This window comes from Engraulis encrasicolus, chromosome 1 (assembly GCF_034702125.1).
Source record: "Engraulis encrasicolus isolate BLACKSEA-1 chromosome 1, IST_EnEncr_1.0, whole genome shotgun sequence".
NCBI lineage: Eukaryota > Metazoa > Chordata > Actinopteri > Clupeiformes > Engraulidae > Engraulis > Engraulis encrasicolus.
The window spans coordinates 38,186,892-38,202,960 of record NC_085857.1 but is presented as its reverse complement, the minus strand read 5'-3'; the positions used below and the strand labels follow the sequence as shown (position 1 = coordinate 38,202,960).

Below are 16,069 nucleotides of genomic sequence, written 5' to 3'. Positions count from 1 at the left end.
TTTCTAACTGTTCCTGTAGGTGGCAGAAGTGTCCTTAGGAACAGTCAAGGCAGGGCTTTAGCTCAGACCAGGAGGAAATGTCAAGACAAAAACACCCCTTTTTTACTATTATAATCTCAAAAGTAGCATAGCAAAATCATTTTTGAAAGTAAAGCACCTGTGACAGTAGTCTACTTTCTTGCCCTCTGATTTTAACACAGGTAGGCTACTGATTTTAGTGTCAGAGCCTGACCAAAAAAAAACCCTTCCTCTCATGACCAAAATACAACCCCCTGTTGCTATCTAGCTAGAAGGCATTGTAGCTAGCTTGCCCAAAATACACCATGAGATGATCTGTGTGGCAACCTTTCATTTTGGATAATGTGATCAGCCTACACAACATCAGGATGATCCTTACAAAATATCATCTGACAGGAGAATGCACAGGACTAGTGGTGATGTTGGGAATGCTTGGCTATAAATTTCCCTACGCTAGCTATCTAGCTAGCACGAAATCGCTAACAACTTACAACTAAGCCTAAATAAAGGAGCCTTGGTAAGTCAACCATTTTTACTCATTCTACAGTTATTTTTTATGGATCTGTATAGTATGATCAGCTTACTGTATCATCAAAAAAAGACAGGGGGTTGCAGATTCTTGGAACAGAGTAGCCTTTGTGTCTGGTCAGATGCAGTCAGCTCACATGAGAAAGCATTGCACTTAGCCTCAGACCAGCTAGCCTTCACCACTCCAATCGGCTTGTGAAATGTTGGATATGTGATCAGTACTTTATCAAAAGAAAATTCATTGAACAATATATGACAAGATCACTATAGCAGAACCATGATGACAGTAATCATCAATCTGCTAATTGTCCGCTCTGCCAAAGAAGCTGCAGTAAGCTACGCTAAGCGGGGCTGCCTGCCTACCTGCTGCCTCCCTCCCCCACAAGACACAACACACACGGTAGCGTTACTATTTCTGGAGGAAATAAACCAGCTGTTCTCCAACGAGGGGAGAGAGAGCACACTCAGGAGAGGGAGAGACAGGGAGAGAGAGGGAGTTCCCGGAGGGCACCTGTTGTAATGATCCATTCTGCGCGCCAGCAACTAAACCAAAACACCCTTGTTTTCGAGTCCACCCCCGTTATATTTCAGTATATTAGGTTGAAAAGTTCATACAAACGATCTTTTGTTCAGGCTACAGATGACAGAAGACTCTGTAATAGCATCTGATATGTTTGGAGTTGTTAGGACGATGCCATTATGGGCAAAAACGTTTGCAGTTATAGTTATACTTCAAATGGCGTTTTCTCAGCTTTTTGGCTACACTCTTAAAAAAGATTGGTTAAAATAAACAAAAAATTAGTAGTTTTTAACCGATCTGTTCGATTAATATGTGTCCGAGAGAAATATTAGTCAAAATAACCGATTAGACTTTAGTTAAAATTTCAACCAATCTAGATCGGTTAAAAAACTAACCAATTCCATATCGGTTGTTTTGACCAATAGATTGGTTATGTTTAACCAATCTTTATAAGTCAAAAATGTACCAATCCCCCAATGGTTGTTTTGACCAATTTGTTCGATTAATATGTGTCCGACACAGATATTGGTTAAAATTTTAACCGATTTGCTTGGTTAGATGGACACTGCAATTACTTCACTTCAAATTAACAGTTTCAAAGCTATATCAATCATAACCAATAACCAAGATTTGAGTTTGTTTTCACAAAGTTTATTAACAATTTAATTTCAAAAGGCTTTAAAGCACTGATCTGAAAGGATGGGGATACAGTAACTTACAGCAATCTGTTCCTTCCCAACACTGATGATGGTAAAGTTGTGTGGACACAACAAAAAGACAGGCTGGTATTAAGGGACATTTAAAAAAAAAGAAAAATCAAAAGCAGAGGTAACATTTTATGCTTGGTGAGCCGTTTTCAACGAAAATTCAAATTACAAATGCATGCATATCCTGTGACTATTACTTACTTACAAAACGTTAAGGTTGTGCTTGACAACCGGAGAAAACCTCAGAGTCAACATGATCTTACTTTAAGTTATATTCAAAGAACAGTACATTTTTGCAAAACAACGAGGCAAGTATCACTTGGAATGGCATACAATGCTGTTTCTCCAGTACCAGGTAAATTACCTGAAATGGCATAGGATGTAGTCTGCATGTCAGTGGAATCAGAAGTAATTAAAATGTACATGGTGTGGAGTGGTGGTGACTGCGTAGATGTTTAAAAAAATGTCCAGTGACTACAGAGCAACTTGAAGTGAGAAATGTTCCAGTACCTTGGCCCACGTGTTGGTTGAGATGGTTATATCGTACACATATTCAAAAGAGGCAAAAACAGAGTTAAACTGTGGTGGATATGCCAAGTTACACACCCAGTAGAGCATGAAAAGCTTGTCACTGCGCAAGTCAGGCAATCAGCAACAGGAATGGTTACGTTGTCATCCATGGCAGTGATGACAATGCCGTGTCAAACTCTCGCCTCCTAGTAGTGGGGTCCTTGAAACCTTCTCAGTGTCAGTGCCGAGGGATGCAAAGTTGGTTCCAGTCTGAAATAATTTTTAAGATTTGAGAGAGAGAGAGAAAGAGAGAGAGAGAGAGAGATACATCAATGGTGCTTAGCCCCATAATGCACGCCATACCATCTGAAACATGCTGTAATAGTCATTGAAAGGTTAATTGCCAGTACTACTCTACTATGACATAACATAGGGCCTTTAGTAATGCACTGCGACTCAGTAATTGCCATTCTGGTAACCACAAAATTTATAACGCCCTGTTTTAACAGGTTATATAGAAAGCTTTACTCTACTGAGTGAACGGTATAAATCATGCAGTATCTGGAAGCTTAATTAACACCAAGTATAGCCAAAATCAACAATGCACACAACTATATCGTGACTTGTTCTTTCTAAATAAAGGTTAAAAAAATGTCTGGCAGACGTACCAAACTTGGCATCTCCAGAAAGCGTGGAAATTTCTCAAAGATGTCACGCATGGAGGGGGAGTCCTCAGCGATCCTGAAAAATACAACAAATTGAGAAAATGTAACCCAAATACTCCAATCAATGAAACGGTGGGCTCAGTGTCATAGGCCTAACAGCAGAAGGCACCAAGGGTGCGTTTGTAAACTGCCGCTCTGAGCACACAACAATTGGTAATGTCATGTATGAGCAGTGGTGGACAAAGTAAAAGTAAAAGTTTCTTTCCAACACAGGTAACTTATCTGAGTAAAAAGTAGACCAATGTACTTGTCTTACGATGAGCTGATTCTGCACAGGTTAGATTGAGTTTGTGGTGGGTTCTTGTTAGGTTTTTATTGTTTTTCAGTAATAACACAGTCTATCTCAATAGGTAGGTATACTGGAGCAAACGGTGTAACAGCTATGTAATATCATGTGCTACTGTTGTAATTACACCACAAAAGTACTTTTACTTTTTCCACCACTGTGTACGAGTGTGTTATTCAGACTGTTAGATAGTAGACATTTGAAACACACATTTGGTGCAGATTTATTAAAATTTGCTTACCGGTACATTTAGAAACTGTTTTTTTTTCAGTATTTTTAGACATGGTGCTACAAAGGGGATCAATGTACTGTAACCAGGCAGCTGCCATCCTTAACCCTGTAGTGCAGCGTTATGGCTCTATGTAATGTCATAGCAATGTTGTTTTATGTGTTTAAGCATTTTCAGCAAGTGAATAGGGTCGCTGGCGACCTATCCTCTCAAAATAACACAAAAGATGCAGGATGCATCTCTGATTAACAGTGTGTCGTTCAAACTGTTAAGACATTTGAAACACACATACATGTGGTGTACATTTGTGAATGGTTGCTAACCTTTAGAAATTCTGTCAATGTTCAGAAGCATTTGCAGACATGGTCCAGGGGGCTCAAGTACGACCAGAGAGCAACCATCCAGCAATAAGGATATCTTCTCACCTGCACACAACATTAACACACAACACACAACATTAATTTGCATCTCATATTGACAGCATGAAATACATAGCATGTTTAGCACTTTGACTTTTATAAAATACATGGATTGGTTTTGTGTGAATTCATGAACTTAAACTCACCTCTTGCAACAGTGTTTATTTTCTCTGAGGTACACCACACCAGAGGAATCACTCAGTGTAATCAGACAGCTTCCATGTAGGATCCTTCAGTAATATTCTCAGTCATCTGCAAAGCATGACAGCACAAAACATGAACATGATTATGCATTTATAGGCCTTATTATTACAAGAAAATAATGAAAAATGATAACACCGTCACCACCACGACACAATATGATGATGAATAGGCCTAGAGTATGAAACATCTAAAAGATACATGTCTGTATACATGTAAAATGTTTTTTTGTTTGTTTGTTTTATATCATTGATCATTTTCCCAGACGGATTGACAACAGATGGCTCAAAGAATTCAGTGTGCTAAACTGGAGGGCAAAAAGAGCAGATTATCTATCTTTCTGGATATTTTACTCATCACTTGAAATTAAATCTAAATCTAATCTAAGATGTCACGCATAGAGGAGGAGTCCTCAACGATCCTGGAAAATACAACAAATTGACAAAATGTAACCCAAATACTCCAATCAATGAAACGGTGGGCTCAGTGTCATTGGCCTAACAGCAGAAGGCACTAAGGGTGCGTTTGTAAACTGTCGCTCCGAGCACATAACATATTGGTCATGTCATGTATGAGTGTGTTATTCAGACTGTTAGATAGTAGACATTTGAAACACACATTTGGTGCAGAGTTATTAAAAAAATGCTTACATTTACAAACTGATTTTTCTCAGCATTTTTAGACATGGTGCTACAAAGGGGATCAATGTACTGTAACCAGGCAGCTGCCATTATTCCTTAACTATCCTCTCAAAATAACACACGGCATGAACAGGACGCATCTCTGATTAACAGTGTGTGCTTCAAACTGTTAAGACATTTGAAACACACATACATGTGGTGTAAATTTATGAATGGTTGCTAACCTTTAGAAATTCTGTCAATGTTCAGAAGCATTTGCAGATATGGTCCACTACGACCAGAGCTACCATCCAGCAATAAGGATATCTTGGCCATCTTCTCAGCTGCAATAATAACACACAACATTAGTATGCATCTCATATTGACAGCATGAAATACAGAGCAAGTTAGAACTTTGACTTTTTAAAAATACATGGATAGGTTTTGTGTGACTTTATAAACTTAAACTCACCTCTTGCAACAGTGTTTATTTCTCTGAGGTACACCACACCAGAGGAATCACTCCGTGTAATCAGCCAGCCTTATGTAGGATCCTTCAGCAATATTCTGTCATCTGCAAAGCAAGACAGCACAAATCATGAACATGATTATGTATCAATATGCCTAATTATTACACAAAAATAAAGTTTGCATTAGGCCTAAATAAAGATGCATTTCTTAAATTGTTTTCATTGATCATTTTCCCACACTGATTGACACCAGATGGCTCAAAGAATTCAGTGTGCTAAGCTAGAGGGCAAAAAGAACAGATTATATATCTTTCTGGATATTTTACTCATCACTTGAAATGAAATCTGATGCATAGCCCACTTGTTAAGACCTCTAAAATCACTAGGCCTACTAGTAGGCCTAGATCCAAAAAGGATGGGCAAAGAAATCTAAATATTTATTGCAGTAACCATACAAATTAAGCATCTTTGATCAAGCCAAAAATTAAGCACCCTACACATCTGGGTGTTTCTGGGCTCATTATTTCAGGAGAAATCTGTCAAATTGGTAATGCCAATGTATTGAAAAGAACACGATCTGATGGCTGACAGTGGTTTCTCCCTGAACAGAGAGAACAGCCCACAGAATGGGACAAAACAGCACACTAACACAATAGCACAATAACAAGTTCAGAATCAGTTTACTTACTCACTTCCTTTACACAACGAATAGGGAAAGGCACATGTGTTAAAACATACTTCAGAGCAAGTGTATAGTCAAAATGAGTTCGTTTCTAACAATAAAAATCAGGCATAAGTTGTGGCTACTTCAAGCTTCTGAGTCAGCTAAAAGATAAGCTGATGTTGCTAACGAACTTCTAGCTAGCTCTTCTCTCTGGTATTTGTCTTTTACTTTGGCTCAAGTACATTAACTGGATATCTTCAGAGCATAATTATACTCAAAGGGAGTTCGTTTCTAACAAAAAAAAGACTTTAGCTAGCTAATGTTGCTAGCGGACAAGAGATTCATTATTCAGTTTGGCTAGCTCTAATGTTGCTAGCGGACATTTAGCTAGCTCTTAACTTTGGCGCCAACAGTCTTACAACACTAACTTGGCATGTTGTAACTTCAGAACAAAATTATATCCAAAATGTGTTCGTTTCTAACAAGAAATCAATATTCAGTTATGAATACATCGGGCTATTTCAAACATCCCTCAACAAAGGCAACATGATTTAACCGTTAGACTATAGCTAATTGTTGCTAGCGAACCACCTCATCATGCAGCGCTAGCTCTTTCAGGTGAAGAGGCCGGCGCAAACAATCTCTGGCCGGCGGGGAAGCACTCCCTTCGGCCCTCCTCCAGAAACCACTGATAGCTATGTTGCTAGCGGACATTTAGCTAGGTCTTGACTCTGACATGGGTGTTTTGGCACCACTGGACAAGTTTTATAGCTCTTTCGAAGCAAATCTATATTGTAAATTTCGTAGAGTTTGTTTCTAACAAAACACAAACTTTCCAACAAAGTTGTGAAAACACCCTAGGGCTAAGTTAGCATACCGGTAGTTATAATAGTGGCCTGTTAGCGGAGGTATGGTCTGAAGACAAATTCATTGCAAATTACCATCCTGAACAAGAAACAGTTTCGTTATTCACTGTATATTTGGCATTGTCTTGAAATGATTAACGAAACATTGAAAATAAACGAACTTACCTCACAAAGTGTTTGAATTTCACCAATATCTCAAACGGCTTTCCTGCTGCACGAAGATGGCGGCTTTGTCAGAAAATTGAGAAGCAGAGTTACGTACTTGACGTTGAGCGTCAGACCTGCGTCAGTTACCAATCTCTTAGTTAACATTTGCTTAACCAATGATATTAGTCATTTTTCAACCAATCTGTTATTAAAGTTAACCAATATCTTTGTTAAATCAACCAATTTGTTCTTAACCAATGATATTAGTTGTTAGATAACCAATTTGTTTGTTTAATAGTTACCAATGTCACAGTTAATTTGACCAATATTGCCTCAACCAACGAGATTAGTCACTTTTTTAACCAATCTCTTTTAAGGGTGTAGAAAGCAGCATTTTGGCGAATTCCACTTAATTTCAACAGATGATTATGAAAGAACGGAAAGGGGTAGAGAGACACCGTTTTTTTCTGATGACAGATGAGCGTCTAATCTGTGTTTTGATGGGTATGATGTTGACATAGATACAGAACTCAATTTTCTGTGAGCCTCCAAAAAACGCCCACAATGCTGAAAAATCTCTGGCACTCCGTGTACTCTTTTATGAAAATGGCTGGCAGCCAATGAGTTAATGAATACTTAGAATTTAATGGTGGTAAAGGTAGCCTAAGTATTTGTTAAAAAGGTAACGTTTGTAAATGGGCAGTATGATTTCTGGAAATGAATGACTAAAAAATATTGCATAGTGCACCTTTAACCCACCTATCCCTCTATCTCTCCCATCCCTCCTCCATCCCTCTCTACCATCCCTCCATCTCTCCCTCCTTCAGTGCCACCCCATCCGTCAGCCTCTGCGCCCCCCCCCCCCCCCCTTTCCTCCTTCACCTCCCTCCTCCATACTCCTGTCCCTCTATCTCTCCCATCCCTCTCTCCCATCCCTCCATCCCTCCCTCCTCCACCAATGCCAGCGCTCCACCTGAGCCCATTTGTCATCGTCCCCCGTCTCCGCTGCTCTCCTCTCCGCTCCACGGGCCGTAGCGTAGCGTATAGCTGGCTGCCTGGCTGCTGCCGCCCGTCGCTGATGGGATAAAAAAAGAAAAACTGGTGGCAGCGATATGCAAAAAAGGGAAGGAGAGCCGAGACACGGGGGCAGGGAGAGAAAAAAAATGCAAAAAAGAGGGGAGGGGGAGAAGGGCTTTGGGTGGGGTGGTTTGGGATGGATGGAGGGGTAGAACGAGAGAGAGGGAGAGAGAGAGAGAGAGAGAGAGAGAAAGGTAAACGTACATTGGGTTGCCCGGGCAACAGCGAGGGAGGTTATTTCCAAGTGCGCTGATGGAAATCAATGTCATGTGCCAGGCTCCTCGGTCCTGAGGAAAATTAGAAATGCGGGCAGACTGAAGGGGGGGGGGGAGTAAAGGAGAGAGAGGGAGGGAGAGGGGTTGGGGAGAGGAGGAAGGGTAGAAGAATGGAGAGAGGGAGAAAAGAGAGGGAGGAAGGACAAAGGAATACGCAGAGAAAAGGAGATGGAAAGACAATTCAGTCTCTACATCTCTCTCTCTCTCTCTCTCTCTCTCTCTCTCTCTCTCTCTCTCTCTCTCTCTCTCTCTCTCCATCTCTCTGATCCTTGAGGGCTTCCTCGTAGCTCTTCAAAAGGAGGCTGGCGTGCTCTGCCATTTCATTAGGGCCTCTCTCTCAGATGCCCATAAATTCTCTGCCTTATTTGTTTATGCAGAATAGGGGGAGGGCTGGAGGAGGAGACAGGGGGGTTGGGTGCTGGGCTGGCTGGTGGGTGATGCTGCTGGGGGTTTGAGGATTTGTGCTTGGGGGTGGAGGGGGGGTAGAGGGGGTGGACAGGCTCGGCACGGCAGCCTCCCTCTCCCTCTCCTCTCGAAGGTTGCGGAATGAAAAAGACAAATAAGCACCTTCGGGGAAAAGTGCAAATTGGCTTTCTGACTAATCTACTCGCTGTTGCATTAGGCACTGTCACACACACACACACACGCACACATGTGAATGGCCGCACACACACCCGCACACACACGCGCGCATGCACGCACACACACAGACACACTCACACCCTGAAACAGGCCAATATACATAAATGAATCGAGGGTACACACACACACAGACACACACACACACACACACACAAACACACACACACACACACACACACACACACACACACACACACACACACACACACACACACACACACACACGGATGTGTGCCCTTGCGCACACACACACACTAAAACAGACCAACGTACAGAAATCCATGCATCTACAATCTGCATTGTGTACATATGTATGTATGTGTACACTTGTATGTATGTGTGTACTTTACGTGATGTTTTGATCATGTAAATGGGGAGTGCCTGATGAAATGCCATTTGAATCAGGCTGTAAAGGTGTGCTAGTGTCTCAAAGGAATCTCTCTATCAAATTACTTGGCTTTTTCCATTTTCCTTCTTTTTTTTCTTCTCTGTATTGAAATGAAAAAAAAAAAAAAACGTATTATCTCTAAAACGCTGGCCCTCAAGCCGATTGAAATGGCATCTGATGTGTTCCTTTCATCCGTGCGGAAAAGCCGTCTTTTCCTTCTTCTTCTTCTTCTTCTTCTTCTTCTTTTTCACAAGTGCAGGCAATACACCTTGAGAAGCAAGGCCTTTTTTATAGCACCCAAGGTTTTCACTCTGTTACATAAAACAAATATGCAGTAACTCTCACGTGTGTGTGTGTGTGTGTGTGTGTGTGTGTGTGTGTGTGTGTGTGTGTGTGTGTGTGTGTGTGTGTGTGTGTGTGTGTGTGTGTGTGTGTGTGTGTGTGTTGTGTGCGTGTGAATGTGTGTGTTTGTGTCCTTTACCTATAACTGTACATACAGTATCTGTGTGTTGCTGTGGATAATAGCCCTGTGTGTGCGTGTGCGCGCGCGCGCGCGTGTGTGTGCGTGCGTGCGTGCGTGGGTGCGTGTGTGTGTATGTGCACTTGCCCAATGCTGTCAGTAGTATTTGTAAGTTAGTTGTCAGGCAATCTGTCTCTGAGTGATACTTGGTGCTTCTTGCCTCTGACAATCTCTGTGAAGTCAGCAGCAGCAGCCTTGCAGATGTTCCCATGTTGGGTTACCATATGGCAAACAGCTTCCTCGTTGTACAGATGTGCACAGGGCTGGACTGGACATCTGGCATCGCCCGCATTTCCCGGTGGGCCCCACACCCTTGTGGGCCCCTATTTTCAGAAATGTTAAAAAACCACACACAACAAAACTTAAAAAAAAACATTTCTGAAAATAGGAGCCCACAAGGATGCAGGGCCCACAAGTGATTCAGTTCTGCGCCGCTAATTATGAGGGGCCCCTTTAAGTCAAAAGTGCCCGTGCCCTATTTTTCCCCCAGTCAATCCCTGGATGTGCAGCAGCTACAATGAGGCATATGGCTCCTCTGTTGTTGTTGTCAGTAAAAAGTGCACTTGTAGTTGGAGACTGAAGATCAGACTGACGTGAATGTGTGTAGTGAAGCCGACAGGGGGGCAAAGGGGTCAGTTGTTCCAGGCCCAGGGAGAGAGGGGGCCCCAAACTGGATCCTCATGACATAATATATGTATTGGGCTTGGGGACCTTTCAGATGTCTTTGTCCCGGGCCCAGCCAAAGCTGTCAGCGGCCCTGAATGTGTGTACAAGTGAATGTTGCCCGATGGATCTGGTGTAGTCATGCAGCATGTTTACTTAAAAATAGCTCACAAATAAAGCTATACCGAAAAGAAAGTAGATCCTTAGCCTTAGATCTGGTGAAGGTGGATATTGGCCTTGTAAACTAGCCCCACCCGCCAGCAGCCAAAATGATCTTTGCCTGCGAGTGAGTCTAGTCTTCCAATCTTTGTATGCGAAGCGGATATGGTTATGAGGAAGTGACGACAAATCGTTGGCCAATAGGCACAGACACAGTTTGAAAAACAACGGGTTGTTTCCATCAACAATCTTCGGATGTGTCATTCATCGGGGCCTGACTAACTTACAAATTTAATCTCACATTTAGGCTGGTTTATCAGGCTAGCTGGATACGTACAGAAAGTGAGTGATGCCTCATGGGTCAGGCTTGGTCACAAATATAGCAGCATAGAGGCATAATGGTTTATTTATTCTTGTCACTCAAAAGTAATATGTAAGAAGACTTACATCAGATAGAAGAGAATGTGAGCGTAGTCTCAGGAGTAGTGACTCAGCCCGCATGTTTACCGCCCAAGAAAAACCTCACAGTTACAGCAACAGTCTATTGCCACCATTCCAAAGTGCTATTGCTGGAGGAGGTCTCCATCAGACTGAAGTGAATATACATTCATTGTGTGCTGTAGCCTGGGTGAGCTGTATTCACATAACTGAAAAGGTAATGGACAGAGGCACACAGTATGGCTGCCTTATTGTCCCTCAAAAGTGCCCATTATGTACCATGTAAACAAAGTGGAGCCTGGGTCAGCTGTGGGCACCTAACCGCATGTTTTCCAGAAGGTTCAAAGATGCAGTAAATCGAATCAGTATGGTGCCTGTATTGTCACTCATAAGCAGGGCTTGACACTGGCACCTGCAAACCGGCCAAATGCTGGTAAAACTTGGCTGGGGCTGGTAACAATTTCAGTGTCACTAGCCAATTTGGCAGTTAGCTTATTCTATGGTATGCCATCACAATACCCTATATTCTGCACTTCGCCCAATGTGTATCAATTGTTCAGCTCAGTTTTTTTTTTTTTTTTTTTTTTTTCATGTAGAAACCCATGCACTCATCTTCTTGCTTTCAGCACCTCATCTTCTGAGGTTATAGGTACAGCATCATAATAAATAAAAAGAAATCAAATTTGTGGCTAGTAGAGTAGCTGTATGGCTAGTGACTCGGGAAAACCGCTAGCCCCAGTGACCGGCAAGCGAAAAAGCTACTGTCAAGCCCTGCTCATAAGTATAGGCCTGCCTTTGTTGAAGGCCTAGATTAGACCGAAGTGAATGTACAGTAGCCTACGCTTGGTGAGCTGTGGTTACCTAACCGCATGTCTGCCTAAAAGGCCTCATTTGCAAAGCCGCCTGCTCGTTAGTGGCAGATGTCACAGTCATTGCAGGTGTCTGACCGTGTGTAGTCTACTGCCTTGTTAGCAATGCTGTGGGCAGCAGCAGGGTTGTTTTCTTGTTGTTTTTGTAGTGTTAAGTGAAACATCGTGGTGGTTGAATATTGTTGTGTGTTTAGTTTTCATCGGAACACAACACCTCCACTCGGACCAGAGGTGCATCTTGTTCTCGGGCTAGGCAGGCAGTCGCTTCGGGACCCCAAGCCCCTTGATGGTGAATAACAGCTCACACTTTACAGCAATGTTGACAATTTTTTTGCAAATGTTCATTCCTTTGAATTTTTGCTTGCGGGCAGCTGAGCCCAGAGTTGCCTCTCTGCTGAGTCTTTTTGCCGCCTTTAGACTGTCAACACAGGATTGCAACACAAACAGATGACTGGTGTCGGATGATTCTGTGTCTGGGAATGATGGCTAGTTCTCATTTATCATTTCACTTCCGTCTGACTAGTGTGGAATCCAACTAGGTTTTTTTTACTGGTAGATCTTGACTATTTAAGACAGGTTAACTCAGAGACAATCAAGTCCTCTTACTGTCCTTGTTTCATTCTTCTGGCAAAACAGACCCATGAGGCTTTCCTTTTAAATATATCCAGTCAAGTGACCAGTCAAATTTTACTGTCAGCACTACCTTCATGGACGCGTAAGATCCCTCTGATTTACAAAATATGTATCGCTAAGTTATTTCATGATTTAAGATAGGTATATTGAAGTGGTGTGGGATTTGCATTTAATTAATACTGTATATACAGTGAAGTAACTACTTTTACATAATGTAAGATCTCTGGCTGAGTTACTGCATATAGTGATGCATATGCAAGTGTAGGTATATGGAAGAGCAGGCCCACAGACAGGGGTGGGGTGGTGGGACTAGGTGCGCCACTAGAAATTTTGGGCCCCATGAAAGATTCAAATTTTGGGCCCCCTTAAGGGCCCCTGTCAGTGCATGGGCCCTTAGAATCTGTAACATCTCCCCCCCCCCCTAGCGACACCCATGGGTGGGACAAACGGGTCAGCTGTCCCGGGCCCAGGACGAGAGGGGCCCCAGAACTGGGTTCTTATTACACTGTATGTATTGGGTGGGAGGGCCCTTTCAGATGATTTTGCCCCTGGCCCAGTCAAAGCTGTCACAGGGCCTGTGGAAGAAGTAGTGCTCTCAGCTCCCATCTCTGTGCGTCTGCTCATCTATCTATATATCAGAGTTGTGCGTAGAGTGGGTACTTCAAGGATGCTGAAGGATTGTAATTTCTTTTCAGGAGTGGAACCTTGTACGTTGGAACTTTGGCCTTCATGCTATACCAGTGTTCTCCACGCACACGTACAGAGCCGGGGCGCGCCTGTGTGTGTGCGTGACATTTGAGTCGAAGCGGTCTGTTCCGGTGTCAGCAACATGAATCAGAATAACGCGCCTGTTTGGAATCTCATTCGATAAGATTACGATTTCCGAGAGCAGACGCTACTGCTCTCTCTCTGCATTCTCTCTCTTTCTCTCTCTCTTTCTCTCTCTCTCTCTCTCTCTTTCTCTCTCTCTTTCTCTCTCTCTCTCTCTCTCTTTTTTTCTCTTTTGGGTGATAAGATTCTTGTCTGGCCTTGGCTGCCGTATCTGATATTAATATTTATCAATTGCTGTGGGGAAAGAGGGTGGCGGATGTTGTGTTGGGGCAGGCAGGGAGGTAGAGGGAGATGGAGTGGGCTGAGGTGGTGGGATGGGGTGAGGTGGGCTTATTGTTTGAAATTTCCAAGGCTCCCTTAGTTACAACCCTAGCAAGTGCACCTTTTTCCCCCAATACGCAGTAATCCGCATCATCAGACTTTTTGTGTTTTTTTCTATTTTATTATTGTGTTCAACCTCTCTACTTTCGCCATGAATGGCACACAAGCATGCGCGAGCATTGAAACCCTTTTTTCTTTCATCTTTGTTCCTTTTTGAATGTAGCCTACTACATTATATGGATTATTTGTAAAGTCAAAAGCACTTACGTTCGCATAATGGCCAGAGTAGTTTGGCTGTAAAGTACAGGGTTGTGAACAGGGCTGGACTGGGGGAGAAATAGGGATCGGGCACTTTTTTGCTTAAAGTGGCACCTCATAATTAGCAGCGCAAAACTGACTCAACGGTGGGCCCCGCACCCTCGTGGGTCCCTATTTTCAGAAATGTTAAAATATATATATGTATATGAATGTTTTTTACATTTCTGAAAATAGGGTCCCACGAGGGTGCAGGTCCCATCGGGAAATGCCCGGTATGCCAGATGGCCAGTCCAGCCTTGGCTGTGAACCATTACGCTTTCCATTTTCCTCTCTTTTTTGAATGGAATGGAGCTTTTCATGAAGTGGTGTGGCCAGGGACTGGGGAATAATAGAAACTGTGATTGGCTCAAGGTGAAGCCCTTGACATTAATCAAATGCTTCTTTTATCTGCTCTCCCCCGGGTGGGGTCAAAGTAGCAGGGACGCTCGTACAGTGTGTAGTGTGTAGCGTAACTAGAAACTAAACGGTAGCACTGACTCACATCTCACATCTCACATCTCGTCACATAGGCTAAATGGGACATATACAGTATATAATTTTACAGAAATGCTCTCTGGATGAAACGGGAGTGCTATAGCTGAGAAATAACATCAAACAAATGGTCTTTAAACTAAGCGAGATCGCTACAACGCCCAAATAACATTGCAGAAATGTTCTCTAAGCTACACAGGAGCACTGACTCGCACCATCTCAGAGGTTTAATGGACAAATAACATTACAGGAGCGCTCTCTCAACAAATAAATAAAGGTTACAGAAATGCTCTCTAAACTTAAAGGTACTGCTGACTCATACCCAGGGTTGCCAGATGAGGCTGATGATTTCCAGCCCAAAAAATTCTCAAAACCTGCCTGGAAGCACTAAATCCCGCCCAATTCTATTGATTTCTATGGTCATTTCTATTCTCCGAAATCCATTTTTTCCCGCACACGGCCATCCTTAGCAGCACAATTGGGCTGCAAACCGCCCAATCTGGCAACACTGCTCATACCATCTCACAAGGCTAAATAGGAGCAACAATAACATTACAGAAACGGTATTTAAGCACTGACTCACTCTATATAACAATTGCTATCGGAACTACTGGTAATTAGAGCGCTGACACACATGACATCTCACAGAAACACTCTCTAATGCAGTGGTTCTCAACCTTTTTTCAACAAACACCCCCTTGACCTCATCAAAAGCCTCCCAGCGCCCCCTTGATCTCATTGTAGGCCTACCAACGCCCCCAGGCCCTTAGTATTGAAAAATGAAATGGACTAATGCACAACAATGGGAGCTAAGCCCCACCCCCAATCAGCTGCATCCTTCCCCAACGTCCCCTGGGGGGCTGTACCGCCCCCGTTGAGAAACACTACTCTAATATAAACAGCAGCGTTGACACACTTTCTCGTACTATAGAAACATTATAGAAATTACCTTTACGTAAACTAATCGGGAGCGCTGACTCACGGGGTAAATGGGACCAACAATAATGGTACAGAAACAACGTTCTCTAAAGTAAACGGCAGCGCTGACTCACACCATCAAACAGGCTGAATGGGACAAAGCGAGCAATTAGCCTGTGTAATTAGCCTAAGCAATTAGCCTGTTAATCTCGCTAAACTAACGTTTCTCAACAGGGGGCGTTAGGGAGCCCTTGGTGGGCGTTGGGAAGAATGCGACTGGAGCGGGGGAGTGGTCTCGATTGTAAAGGAGTTGTAAGTTGCAAATGTATTATTTTTTCATACTAAGGGTGGCGTTGGCACAGGCTTAGGATGAGGTCAAAGGGGCATTGGCAGGCTTATGATACGATCAAGGTGGTGATTGTACTCCTCTTAACTAAACCCAGCACTGACTCCCAGTCTCACGTGACAAATAACGTTACAGAATCACTCTCTGGACAAATATAAATTGTAGCGCTGGCTCACATATGACATCTCGCGGGATAAATGAGACTACTAGTGTTTCAGAGACGCTTTCTAAAGTAAAGCACTTTCTTAAGCAGCACTGGCTCACACCATCATGTAGGCTAAATGGACAAA

At 42.9% G+C, this 16,069-nt stretch overlaps 1 long non-coding RNA gene across 1 annotated transcript; it reads right to left on the bottom strand.

Moving 5' to 3' along the window:
* Positions 1-1,695: 1,695 nt before the first annotated feature.
* LOC134466664 (uncharacterized) lies at positions 1,696-7,267 on the bottom strand. The gene is made up of 7 exons (XR_010038391.1): positions 6,929-7,267; positions 5,236-5,337; positions 5,009-5,107; positions 4,089-4,194; positions 3,847-3,948; positions 2,952-3,024; positions 1,696-2,553 (listed from the first exon to the last, which is right to left on the bottom strand). It is a non-coding gene; the product is annotated as an uncharacterized LOC134466664 (long non-coding RNA).
* Positions 7,268-16,069: the final 8,802 nt, after the last annotated feature.